Below are 12,853 nucleotides of genomic sequence, written 5' to 3' on the forward strand. Positions count from 1 at the left end.
TTAATCAAATTGAGGTAAACAGTCCACTAAACTTTTTACTATACTATTTATAAACAGATTTAAAATCATAAATTTCAATAGTGCAATTAAAACTGTTTGTCCCAAAAAATATTTTACCTGAATTATTCTCAAGAGAAATAATTTTGGAAGTTAGCGTAGATCGTTCGCCACTATTTTCAGATCTGAGATCTGATTCTTCATTACAAACTATTTGGCAATAAAATAACCAATTATAAATGTGGAATATTTTCTAATTTAACATGCTACTAACGTTTATCAAAAGTAATCTTATGGTTATTCGAATTAAAAACAGGAGAAAATAGTGTGTTTTATATTGGGGATTTTTCACCAGAAGTAGGCTTGCTTTATTTTCTGATGCTGACAGTGGCAAAGACAAGGGGGGTTTCTTTGTCCAATCCCCCCCCTTTTGGCCTATCTTTGACTATTAAATTTCACCCCCTATGAAGATTCATATACTTAAACCCCCCTCGACGAATTTCTGGCTACGCCACTGGATGCTAACATGTGTACATCGATAATAATTTGATCAAGAAGATTAAACGTTATTTAAATAAAACTTACTGGGTACACTTTCATCACTATTCTTCAAAAATGAGGGAGCATCTGGCATTTTAAACAATTTATCTTTTTTATATTGCTGTGACGAAGAAGTCAACCCCCTTTTCCTTGAACCGTGAACTGTTTTCTTTTGCAATTCATCTAAGTTTACGAGTAGGTGTTATAGATTTGATTATTTGTTAAAAAAGCACTACTAACTTACTTATTTCACATGATTCTTCATCACTGGATGACATCTGTACGTTTAATTTTTACTAAGTCCCCGTCCTAATAGTTCTGGTTCACTTTGACTCTGGATATCAGATTGATTTTGTGCTAATTTAAGTTTTTCTCTGGCGCTATCGTATGACACTTGATTAAATTTTAAATGAGGTTTTTATTTTAAAAATGTAATATACTTGATTTATAAATAATCTTGGAGTTGTACTCTGTCCAATTTGTATTGGGTTTAACATTTTCTCTAACCATTTTTGGCAAATTAAATTTCGAACTTTTGGGTGGATAGACACAAATTCCCTCAGAAACGCACCAAGTTAGAGGTATAACTTCGACAGCTTCATAGTCAACAAAATTAACAACTGCAAAGATCTATTAAGAAGGTTGAGTTTACGATAGCTTCTCAGTATAAATAAAAATAGTTTCAGCACAAGTGTAAAAGTGGAAAAATAGAACACAAGTCTCCTTTTTCATCTGGTAGAAATAAACATTTGTTTTAAACTTGAGAGCGGATAGTTATTTGATTTCTTAGTGTTCATTCCTTTTATAATTCCAAGCTGAGATGATAGCAGAGGGTAGGAATACACATCACCAACACATTTAATTACGTTAGCAGCTACATAAATATCTTTCGTTGGATTTTGAAAGATGCACCGAACAGTAATAATTTCTCCAGAAGAGACTTTAAAACAATTGTCACCAATACGTTTTGAAACTACAAATTCATTGCAAATAACTTTTTCATACACAGTGACATTAGGTGGCAAATAATCCAAGTTATTTTGAATTTCCTTTTTTAAAATTGGACTCTCTAATATTGGAGTTGTTTTAAGTTTCGAATTTTCACTTATTCTTCTAATTATCTGTTGTAGTGGCTTATTTGGGGTACGTAATTTTTTTTTCAAAATGCGTAAATAATTTTCAAAACGAAAGGCGCTAAAATTATCAAGGGGACCATACATTTTGATGTCAGAAGCCAAGTGAGATAATGCATGAACATTCATAACAACAAAATCCTGACCATAAATTCACTTCCAGTTGTTATGAAAAGTCTCAGAATATCATTGGCATAATCACTATAATTTTGGCAATATTCACTACTTGAAAGAATATAAATAGCGCAATGTAACAATAGAAAATTGTTTAAAATACTTTCAGATACTATGCCCTTTAAACACACTGGACCCGTGTATAGTAGCAACTGTCTAAGCTCAGTGGCTTTCCATCGCTCAAAATACTTAACAAATCTGGGTTTTCTAGCAAATTCTTTCGGTATATACTTCTTGAAAGAAATTAGTTTATTGGATAGCTCATCACTTTGTTGGATCCCTAGCCTAACAGCCCTTGTACCTTGCTTAAGCCATCGAATTAATAGACGTTTCATCACACCTAGGCAGACTAAATGCATGTAATCATATGGAAATTGTTTTACGATGTCTATATCTAGTGCTAAAAAAGGAGACGGTTCCCCAACTAAATGATACTTATCGTCATCTAAGGTTCGAAATGAAACATTAGTTCGTAAACGACTATCTAAATCTAAGAATGTAGTACGTCCCCCAAAATATACACCATGTACTTCACATCTATCACATGACTTGTATCCAGTATGCCCTTTGGTTTTTTTACAATCGGCTTTCGCTTGAGTGTCCATAATAAATGGACTATTAAGAAGGCAAGGAATTATTTTTCCGTTAAACTTAATCCCTTCTTGTAATTGCACTAGCGCTTTTATTAAAGGATTTAAGAACTCAGATATACAGCCAGGTTTAGAATCACCATAGAAAATTCCCACCATGAATGGCTGGCCTACCATGCCTTTCTGGAAGCTATAAATATTTCCAAAAATTGGCCAAAAATGTTTATTAGTGCTTTTATGTAATGGCAGTCCATCTTAAATCCTGACTGCAAAGCCTCCTCGTGGCGAGAGCCGGGCAACGTATGGCTAATAACCTGCGGCTGATTTGCACAGGTACACTGTTCCTATCCAGTGGTTTGATGGGGTCACTGGAGCTCTTGAGGGGCTCCACACCCGGCGTTCGGTGTCGCGGGGCTCTTGGGGGCGGTCCACACCCGGTTTGCTGGGTCACTGGAGTCCTCGAGGAGGTGTCTCGTGATCGGGGCGCTGGGTCACTGGAACCTCGGGGGTGTTCCATACTTGGCATTCAATATCCTACTGGGGAGGATTTGTGTGGTGGAAGAGGAAGTCACTCTAGTCCTCAGCTGTGCGAGGGTGGGAATTAGGGCAGCCCATGGTGTCGCCTTTTGTTGGGCCATGATGAGGGCGTTTGTTTGCCATATGTGAGCCAGTCTTTATGGCTGTCTCACTGGCCGAACGTTTGTTTCGCAAAGTGCATTTTTGTCCGGCATGACTCTTTGTCTTGTGTGCCGCCGTAGTGCCCAGCGGAACGGCGGGGTACAAATACATAATCTTATGTATTTATGGCAAATGAAAGGGTTTCAGAATAATCAGGATTTTGGGCCAAAAATTCTTGAATTCCTACTTTTAGACCAACATGATAGTATTCTCCGTTTTGTACTTTTATAGTGTGGCCTATTGTAGTACGTTGAGTTTTCAAAAGAGTGCGCGCATCTTTTGGAACGTCCAGGTGTCGTCTAACAATTCCCAATAAATCATTTACACATGAAAAATTTGCATTATGCTCAATAGCCCATCTTCTTAAGTCATCATCTAAATCTAAGTTTTGATCATCTGAGCTGGTATCTGAGTCTGAAGAACTATCAGATGATACTGACTTTAATGATATATCATCATTAAGGTTATGTTCATCTACTAAGTCATTATATTTTTCATAATGTACTTGGGTAACTTCAATTTCCAACACGTATTTAGGGCAAGTGGGATTCGCACTGGAACAACTTGCTTCATTATCTGAAGCCACATACACACACTATCGATGGAGGTTTTATTAGCTTCTGCTAATATATTTTCTAAGTACGCCTTTTTACGTCTAATATTTTGCCTTTTACTGACATAATCTTTATCATATATTTTTCGCTTATTATCTTCGTTCCTTGTTTGTAAAAACAAATTCTAACTATATAGATTATAGAAATTTATCAGGAATTATTATATTAGTTAGAAAACTGTTGCGACTAGAGTCGAGACGAAATTCGGTAAATGTCAGTGCATACAACTTACAAGGCTTAAAGGAGAAAAAAACACTTAACTAGTAAGTATTATGTGGAAGCGCAATTTACGTTTATACCAATTCTACAATTACACTTGTGCCAATAATACCAAAATAAATAATAACATCTTTGCTGAAAAATTACCTTTTTTCCCAAGCTCTTCTTAGAACGTTCGGATGCGGAGCTTCACACGTTGTCAGCTGGTTTTCGTAAAATCAGGGATGCCAGATTTTCAACCTAAAACCCGCCAAAACTAAACTTCAAAAAAGCCCAAAAACCGCCAATCCTTGTTTTTAAAAATAAAAACAGTATGGCATCCCTGATAAAAATGTTGACAACCTTCTTTATTTATACTAGTGTATGGTTACATTTTCGAAAAATTATGATATTGTAGGCTCTGACTGTATCGGCATCTAGCGGTTAATTGCACTTCGCGGGAAGGGTGTCGCAAAGCCGTCAGAAAGCGGTGCTCCGAACAATAATGCTAAAAATGGCTATATACAAATTGGTCTTCTAAAGACCTCGAAATGACCAAGACTATTTTACAATTGTACGACCGTTATGCGACAATATAACGACTTGTCTGTGCTGCTGGGGTAGAGGAATCCGAGACGCCATGGCTAAAGTCGATAGAAATAACGATTCCATAATAAGCAGTGGCTTATTAGAAACGGAAACGGAGATGGAGATACAAGTAAGTCTTCCGAATTGTAGAATCATATTGAAGTTACGAAACCACTTTTTACTATTCTAGAAGATCATACAGAAGATTTCCCAGGCAGGCAAAGAGTCACTGCTGTTGAAATTGTCTAGAATTTTACCAATGAAGCTGTTGCAGAAACCGTATCATCAGGGATGGCGGAAATGGACCTATGCGTTGAGAGAAGCGAAACGATGCATTCCAATTTAGCTGAGGGCGGCGCGGGACCAGAAGAGCCTCTTCCAGACGATGCCCTACCAGAACCTTTTTGCATCGGTAGGCATTGTCAACCAATGCCTACGGAAACAAAAAACAGTTGCTGTAACAGTCCGGACTGTTTAACGAACGGACAAGAGATTCGCATCTTGTGCTTTGAACCATTCGATCTAGTCTTAAACAAGAGAAACGAACTTATTCTCGATGCAAATATGTTGAATATTTCCAACGACCGATTGAAGTTCGCTGCCTATTCCAATTGGGCATTGTGGCTATTCGGACATTTGGGTGTCGAGAATCGATTGGTCCACCCTGCTTGCGCGGTGTTGAGAATAAGACAACGTTTTCCGAGCCCAGACGGAGTATATCGAGGTTTTAGGCCAGGTTATTACCCGGATTAATAGGTGTTCTCCAGAACGAGGCAGAATCTTTTAGCCTGAAAGTCATTTTCTCCATTAGAAATCATAAAATAAATTACAATAACTATAATTTTAATTTTGTTTTTAACTTTATCTCTATAATAGCAAAATGTTTTCATCGTTTATATGTCTTAGAATGCGCTCGAGCTAAACGCAAATTTGCATCTCTTCAAGGCGTGCTGCGACACGAAGTTGATGGCTTTGTGTCCCTTTTATTTAGTAGACGACAAATAAACTCGTAGGGCCTTACATAGAATAAAATGTTTATGACTATTTATGCTGTGGAACAGAAACGTTCCTGAATCGTGTTAGCCAAAATTGATTGTTAAAAATGTTGGTTCGCCTGAGTTGAACATAAATGTTTTCATTGAAATCTTACGAGGGCTAGCACCGAATCTGATTTTACCAAAATATTTTATTTAAATTTTACTATATTTTAGGGATCTCTAGAAGTGGTTTTATCGATAACGAACTTTGCAAGACTTTCCGGTTGTATTTGCGACACAAATTCATAATTCCAAAAGAAACTTTGAACCAAACTTGTAAAGCGTGATTGTGGCCAAATGAGTGGCCGAGAAGATAAGAAGTTCCAGTGCACAGAGTGCGTTTACGCAACGAGCCACAAGAGTAATTTGATTCGCTACCAATTAACTCACTCGGGCCAAAAACCATTTCAGTGTGACCAGTGTATGTACGCGTCTGCACAGAAGGGTACTTTGATTCGCCACCAAAGAACTCACTCCGGCGAAAAACCATCTCAGTGTGATCAGTGTAGCTATGCGTCTGCGAATAAGGATAATTTGATCAGACACAAAAGTAGACACTCGAACGAGAAGCCCTTTGGATGTTCAAAGTGCCTATATCGGGCCAAACGTAAGAGCAATGTACTTCGCCACGAAAGAGCACTTCACCCTGAAAGGAATAAGGCCCACAGAACCCCAGTTGCGACCGGATCTTCGATACTAGCCAAACCCTCGAAGGTCACCTTCGAAGTCATGGTATTTCTTTAAAACAAATTAACGCGTTGCACAGTCACCTCCCAAAACCAGTGCACCAATCACAACGACGACGTCAAGTGGGCGGAAGGTATTGTTTGGTTCAACTGCAACGTTTGACGAAGGAGCAGTTGGACTCTCTATCTGAAAAGCCCCACCACATCCAAGCCATAAAAGCGGAAGTTGGCGAACCTGACGCAGTCCCCACAACCATAAAGAGAGAAATGGTATCCGGCTCTGAATTCCCCAATATCGATGTGAGCAGCGTCAAACGAGAGTAGAGGTCAGCGGAACAAATAAATTAACCGCAAAAATTTCAGTTAATCATTAAAATTGGTATTATTTGTTTTACACGAAAGAAATTTTAAAGGAATATCGTGACTATTTAACGTAGCCATTTTTCCTTCGAAATTCACGTATACAACGAAATCGCTCCGAATAAAATTCTAGAAGTTCCTCTTACAGCGCGCGGAGTATCCTAGCAACGGCGCATTCCACGAGTCTCCCCGTAAACATCTGCTCTTAATCAATCAAAAACCTGTCACAGCGTTAACAATGGAAAAGCCCGAGTATAGCTAAGCGACGGCCATTCCTTTAAAGGAGCATTGACCCCATTTTTTACAATTTCGCGCCAAAATACCAACCAATCAGCGCCACTGACGCCATTTTAAATAATTTCGCGCTAGCCAATCAGCGGGAAGTAAACGCGCCGCAGGGTAACCTTGTGGTAATCGCGCGCACAACCTGGTGGGGGTGACCTGAAACCCATGGCCACGCCCACAATGTGTACCCCCTTTGCGGGGGTGACCTATTTTAGGTACTTCCGGGGGGGAGGAAGCGGGGACTTTCGGTGACGACCCCTTCGTCTATCGCTACATGGAAAACTGGCAAAGATGGTAGCTCATCCTACTCGGCCCAATGTGTTTTCAAAAAACCTCTGTCGTCACTTTTAGTGGGCTTCTTCTCTACCTCTCGGCTCCCCCTATCCCACTCCTATTTTCAGTTGAAAATAGGCTTTAGATGTTAAAATAACTCGGATACTCGATATTTATCTTTTGTCTTCAGATATTTATAAAGAAATTCAAATAATCAGTAAACAAAATGCTCGAAAAACATTTCAAAGTAAGCTTTTGCACAAGAGTTGCACACTTGTTTGAATAGACATAAAATCTCTTAAATCAAATTCTTAAGACGTAGGAACTCAAACATCAATTGATCCAATTTTGGTAGAAAATTTTAAACTTTAACGTCAAATTGAGGAGATGAATGATGACCTACGTAAAAAAACATGGTCAACAGAAACAATTCAGGACGATGACAACGTAACCCGGTTTTACACAGGAATGCCAACTTATGTGGTTATTTAAGTACGTTTTTGAGCATTAGCATTTAACGCCTTCACTAATTTGTGGTTTATAAGAGTTGTGTGTGAGTTTCACTAAAGTTACTCAATATATAGCATAAAAATCATATCGGGGTTGAAAACCTGGGGATCCTCGACTTACCGTATGAACATTATCCTTCAAATCCAATATTTTTAGATATTGAGTAATATTGTTTTCTCCATAAGTAACATACATATAAGTATGACATCGAACGATTTCGTAATCAGACGATTTGGAACCGGAAATATACCTTTTCTAACTATATCCATTGGCAAAATAGCTGACAGTTTCAGATGGTTATCAATACGAGCAAAACATCTACCTTCTGAAATTAAGCGAATGTTTATTAGTTTTCATTGGCAAAACAGACTCATTAAAAATAGGTTGTGTCATACTTATGTTACTTATGGTTTCACAAGATGTATTTTTAATTTAGTTATTTAAAGGAAAAGGCGGGGGGTATGAACTACTACCGGAGTTCTAAGACTACCATGGAGGGAGAAAGATAAAATGTTGTAGAAAATTACCTTTAAATAGAATATCATTAATTTTGTAATAATTATAGAATCACATTTACCTGTGCCACCAATAATTTGGAATGTATATCTCCTGCTTATTTATGGGCAATGGCCCTAGCAATACTTTTTTATCATGTCGATGATCATTGCCATCGTTAACATTTGCGTTAAAAAATAGTCATAGATATCATTAATATTTAACTCTGGTAATAAAGACAATTCAGAAGACCAGGCAGGTGGTGCTACTTCTTCAGGGTTAGGCACAACAAATGGAGTTTGATATTTCCTTTTCCAAAAAAATCGCCATGATGAGATGATTTTGCCTCAAATGTCAGGTCTCTAACAAACTTTTTAAGTGTTTTAGCTATAGGTATTCGTTGCTTTTGGATGTTGCTTATGCACATCAACTTCGACGATTCATCCGCGAGTCCCGCCGCACCCGCGACCCTCTAAGCCTTGTTTACCAATTGGAACATTTTCAATTTCGTGATTTTTAGGGCGTCTACATATTCTTGCTCCCTCCAATTGCTTTTAAATGCTAATCCCTTGTTTTTGCACAAATCTTTCAGTTCGATTATCTTAAATTTCTTATAAAATTATCCAAATAAGAATGACGGTCATTAACTCCAGATATTTTTCCAATAAGGCAATCACGACGTCTGCTATTTTATCGACAATGTACAATATGCGCATGCGTGCATAAAATTACGAAAAGGGCTATTGAGGCAACGCCACTGGACGCAGATCACGTTACTGAGTAATTACTTTAAGAAATAAACATGTCTTACCAGGAATAGGTGTCTTTTCCAAAGAAAAATATTTTTGCGTGCCCCATAAACAAAGCAATCTTGCAGTAGATATTTCCTGATAAAGAAATACCGCTTGCAATAGTTAAATTCCCAGAATATAACCCATGAGACATGGGTTGACTTGCCCATTTTTCCCAAAAAAAATCAGTACAATTGTATAAATTTAAGGGGCAGTTATTATTGGCAAGTAAATAGTCAAATGCTCACTTTGAGATGACGTTTGCCATCACTGCCAAGACCTGAACATTTAAAAGTTACTAAAATGACAGAACAAATTGGCTTTGTGTCATAGGCAACTGGTTCCGAACACCACTTTGATCTTATGCCGTATGCCTTTTTGATTAACTTTAGGAGTGTTGGATAGTGCACTAATGCCATTGAGTCATTTACATGGTATTTGGTCAGATCGTAATGAGGCTTAAAATAATTATTAAGCACAAAAACATCATCTATAAATTGATATCAATAATACAGAACTATACAAAAAATTAAGTATAACTCTGATTTATAATATAGATTTAAAGTTTTTCAACCAATCTGCAATCTAATCTTAAGTTACTAATTTATGTTATTTAATTTGACGAATATAAAAAATTGATATTCAGGTAATTTACTTATAGTAAGTAGTAAAAATCACAAACATTATATAAATTGAAAAAGTAATTAACTTTGTATAAGGAATTTAGCAATAAAAATAATATATATGTTACTACTAGTGAATTAGTAATTTATATCAATTTTCATAATTAGAAAATGTCTTATTCCTTTAAAGTTAGTAATTTCAAAATTAATAAGAATAAACTTTGGACATTATTCTTGAAATGAGAGTAATGTTAAAAAACCTCTACAACAAGGCTTTTGAGGTTGTGCCAAACTTACTAAAGGCCCCACAAAACCTTAATATTACTGAACCCTTATTTTAAGACCTACAACCTGATTTTACATTAAACATTTGTGTAAAACTTGGCTCTATCCAGTGGCAAAAAATGTATGGGGGCCCCACTAGCGACAGGTGGTCAAATAATTGCTAATACCAATTTAGAAAATATTGGTAAATGTATTTACAGTTCTAATAATAAACCATCAGCCACTTCATGTTCTTCTTGACTTGCAGTCTTGTGACTCTTCCAAATCATCATCACCTCCCTTGTGTGAGAAGTATTTATTGTGTTCCGAGCTATCAGTAATGATATATTAGACATGTGTTTTGCAAAGTATATGTAATAATTAACATACATAGGAGATACATTCATTACAGATCCAAATAAGTTTTGACTTCGTATTGAAACTCTGGTCTTAATAGGAGTGGCTGGGTAGGAAGATAATGATTGAGACCTTTGAGTGGTGTGCTTTCTGGAGACTCAGCAGCTAAATCATAGGTTAAATGAGAGACTGGTCCTACAAAAAAATTAATCAAATTAAGTATGCATAACTTCGTACTAGCTTGTGGTATTCTTTTATTGTTCTTTAATTTTGAGGCAAATATATTAAAAGTCAGTTTGCGTTTCATAATCTCTGAGTTTGAACATCTCTAAAATATTTCATATCTGTTTGAGTTGGTTTGTCTTGAATAGATGATAGCTCTTCGTCTCTTTTAAATATATGAGAGCTAATAATAATAACAGAAGTAGCACAAAATTATCCAATGACATACCTCTCTTATTTCTTTCCGTTTGGAAAGCGATAAATTCCTCATTATCCAAGCTAACGGGCTTTTCCCCGTTTCTAATTGTCTTTAATTGGTATTCGTTGAAACTGGCACCCTGTCCTAAACTTTTCAAATATTGATAGACAGCTAAAAATTTTACCACCGCGAGTGCTCTCGTAAAACATAAATTTTCCGTATTTCTAATGGGGATAAATGTATTTCCTTGGTTAATATACCGATCTAGACATTAAAAAATTCTGGTTCTCACGCTTCTAGGTTGTCCTCTCATAGGGGTATCTCGAAGAAAGAGAAAATCGAACCTTAGGGGGTTATTCTATATAAATTGTTTTTACAGACTGCGCTTCCTTTTCAATCCACGTTAAAATTATCTCAGCTGTCAACTCACAGATATTCCCTAATTGGATATTTATTGGATCGTGAAATTCATCGGAAAATACCACTAGACTGACGCGCGTGTAGCCTAAATTATCGGCTGTAATTTTATACAGGGTCTTTTTTTTTGCTCGGAAAAGTGTTTTTTTTTTCAAAAACTATTTATAGTACCGATTTCAAATTTGGAAGGTCAATTCTCTATCCCGGGGGACATCAGTTTGAGAAATTTGAGCGTTTTCGGTAATGTTTTTCACCAATTTTGAAAAATTATTTTTCGACCACTAGGTGCGAGATAAAAAGTTTCTATTATAAAGTTGTAGGCCGTCATCGAAAACCCTTAAAAATTGTTCACTCGACGAAAAACAACTTATTTATCAGTGAAAATTCGAGCTTGAAAAATTTACAAGTTGGTGAAGCCAAATTACGATTGTTTGAAACGATAATTGAAAAGGGAACAAGTCTAATACAAACGTAGTAGAGTTTTCACACTTGAAAAAATGTACACGTTTGGTTTTTAAATGCAGATATTTTATTCACATACATTTTTACAAAACATTTTCAATAATATCACCATTGGATGCAACACAGGTTTTAAGTTCTCAAACGCTTTCTCTACCATTTCTGGTGTGACGTCTCGGCAAGCACTGATTATTCGTCTAATGAGTTCCTCCCTAGTTTCAATGGGCGTGGCGTATACCTTTGCTTTAACGAATCCCCAGAGAAAATAATCCAGCGGTGTTAGGTCAGGTGACCTTGCTGGCCAATGCACTGGACCATTTCTCCCTATCCACCTTTCAGGAAACTCGTTGTTGAGGTGCTCAGTTACTTGCCGGGAAAAATGCGGAGGGGCGCCATCTTGCTGAAACCACAACTGACGTCTTTCAGCCAATGGAAGGTCGTCGATTGCGTCACTCAGTTCGTTCTGTAGAAAATGTAAATACCTTTGGCCGTTGAGGTTCGTCGGCAGGAAAAAGGGACCAATCAAACGGTTTCCAACAAGTCCAACCCAAACATTGACCCGTTCAAATTGAACCTGGTGATGATATTCAAAACCCCAATGTGGGTTGATGTCAGACCAAAGATGGCTGTTTTGATGATTAAAGGGCCCATCTCTAGAAAATGACGCTTCGTCGGAGAACAAAACATGGCGCAAAAATTGTCTATCTTCTTGGACAGCATTTAGTAACCAGTTGCTAAATTCATAACGTCTTTGATGGTCTCCGTCAATTAGACCTTGATGGAGCGTAGCTCTGTATGGGTGATAGCGATTCTTACGAAGAATTTTCCACACACGATTTGCAGAACAACCCAAATCAGCAGCGGCGTTAGCGCAACTGTGACGAGGATATGCCACAAAGTACGCGAGTACATTGTTGTCGAAGTCTAAATCCGGTTGACCCAAATTGATTGAAATCGTGAATTGCTCGTCTTACTGTATTTACAGATGGTGCTCCATTTGGATGTCTTTCTGCGAAGATTTCAGTCACTCTTCTAAGGTTTTGCGCTGCTTCTCCATAGTAAATGGCAACTATCTCGGTACGCTCAGCTACTGAATAACGAGGCATTGTACGAAATATTATCAAACACTGATAATAATCTCCCAAAGTTTTCCTTTAAATACCCAATGCATGTTTAGGATTGACCTATAGCCTCGTGTTTTTTAAATCCGGTCGTTTTATTAACCAAAGTTTCAACTGGATTAGGTAATTCGGTTTCAATTATCGTTTCAAACAATCGTAATTTGGCTTCACCAACTTGTAAATTTTTCAAGCTCGAATTTTCACTGATAAATAAGTTGTTTTTCGTCGAGTGAACAATTTTT

The 12,853-nt window shown here is 37.1% G+C and overlaps 1 pseudogene; it reads right to left on the reverse strand.

Annotated features, from left to right (window-relative positions):
- Positions 1-1,265: 1,265 nt before the first annotated feature.
- On the reverse strand, positions 1,266-3,792 carry LOC149958372 (uncharacterized; annotated as a pseudogene).
- Positions 3,793-12,853: the final 9,061 nt, after the last annotated feature.

This window comes from Leiobunum rupestre, chromosome 2, assembly GCF_980474605.1.
Source record: "Leiobunum rupestre chromosome 2, qqLeiRupe1.1.hap1, whole genome shotgun sequence".
NCBI lineage: Eukaryota > Metazoa > Arthropoda > Arachnida > Opiliones > Sclerosomatidae > Leiobunum > Leiobunum rupestre.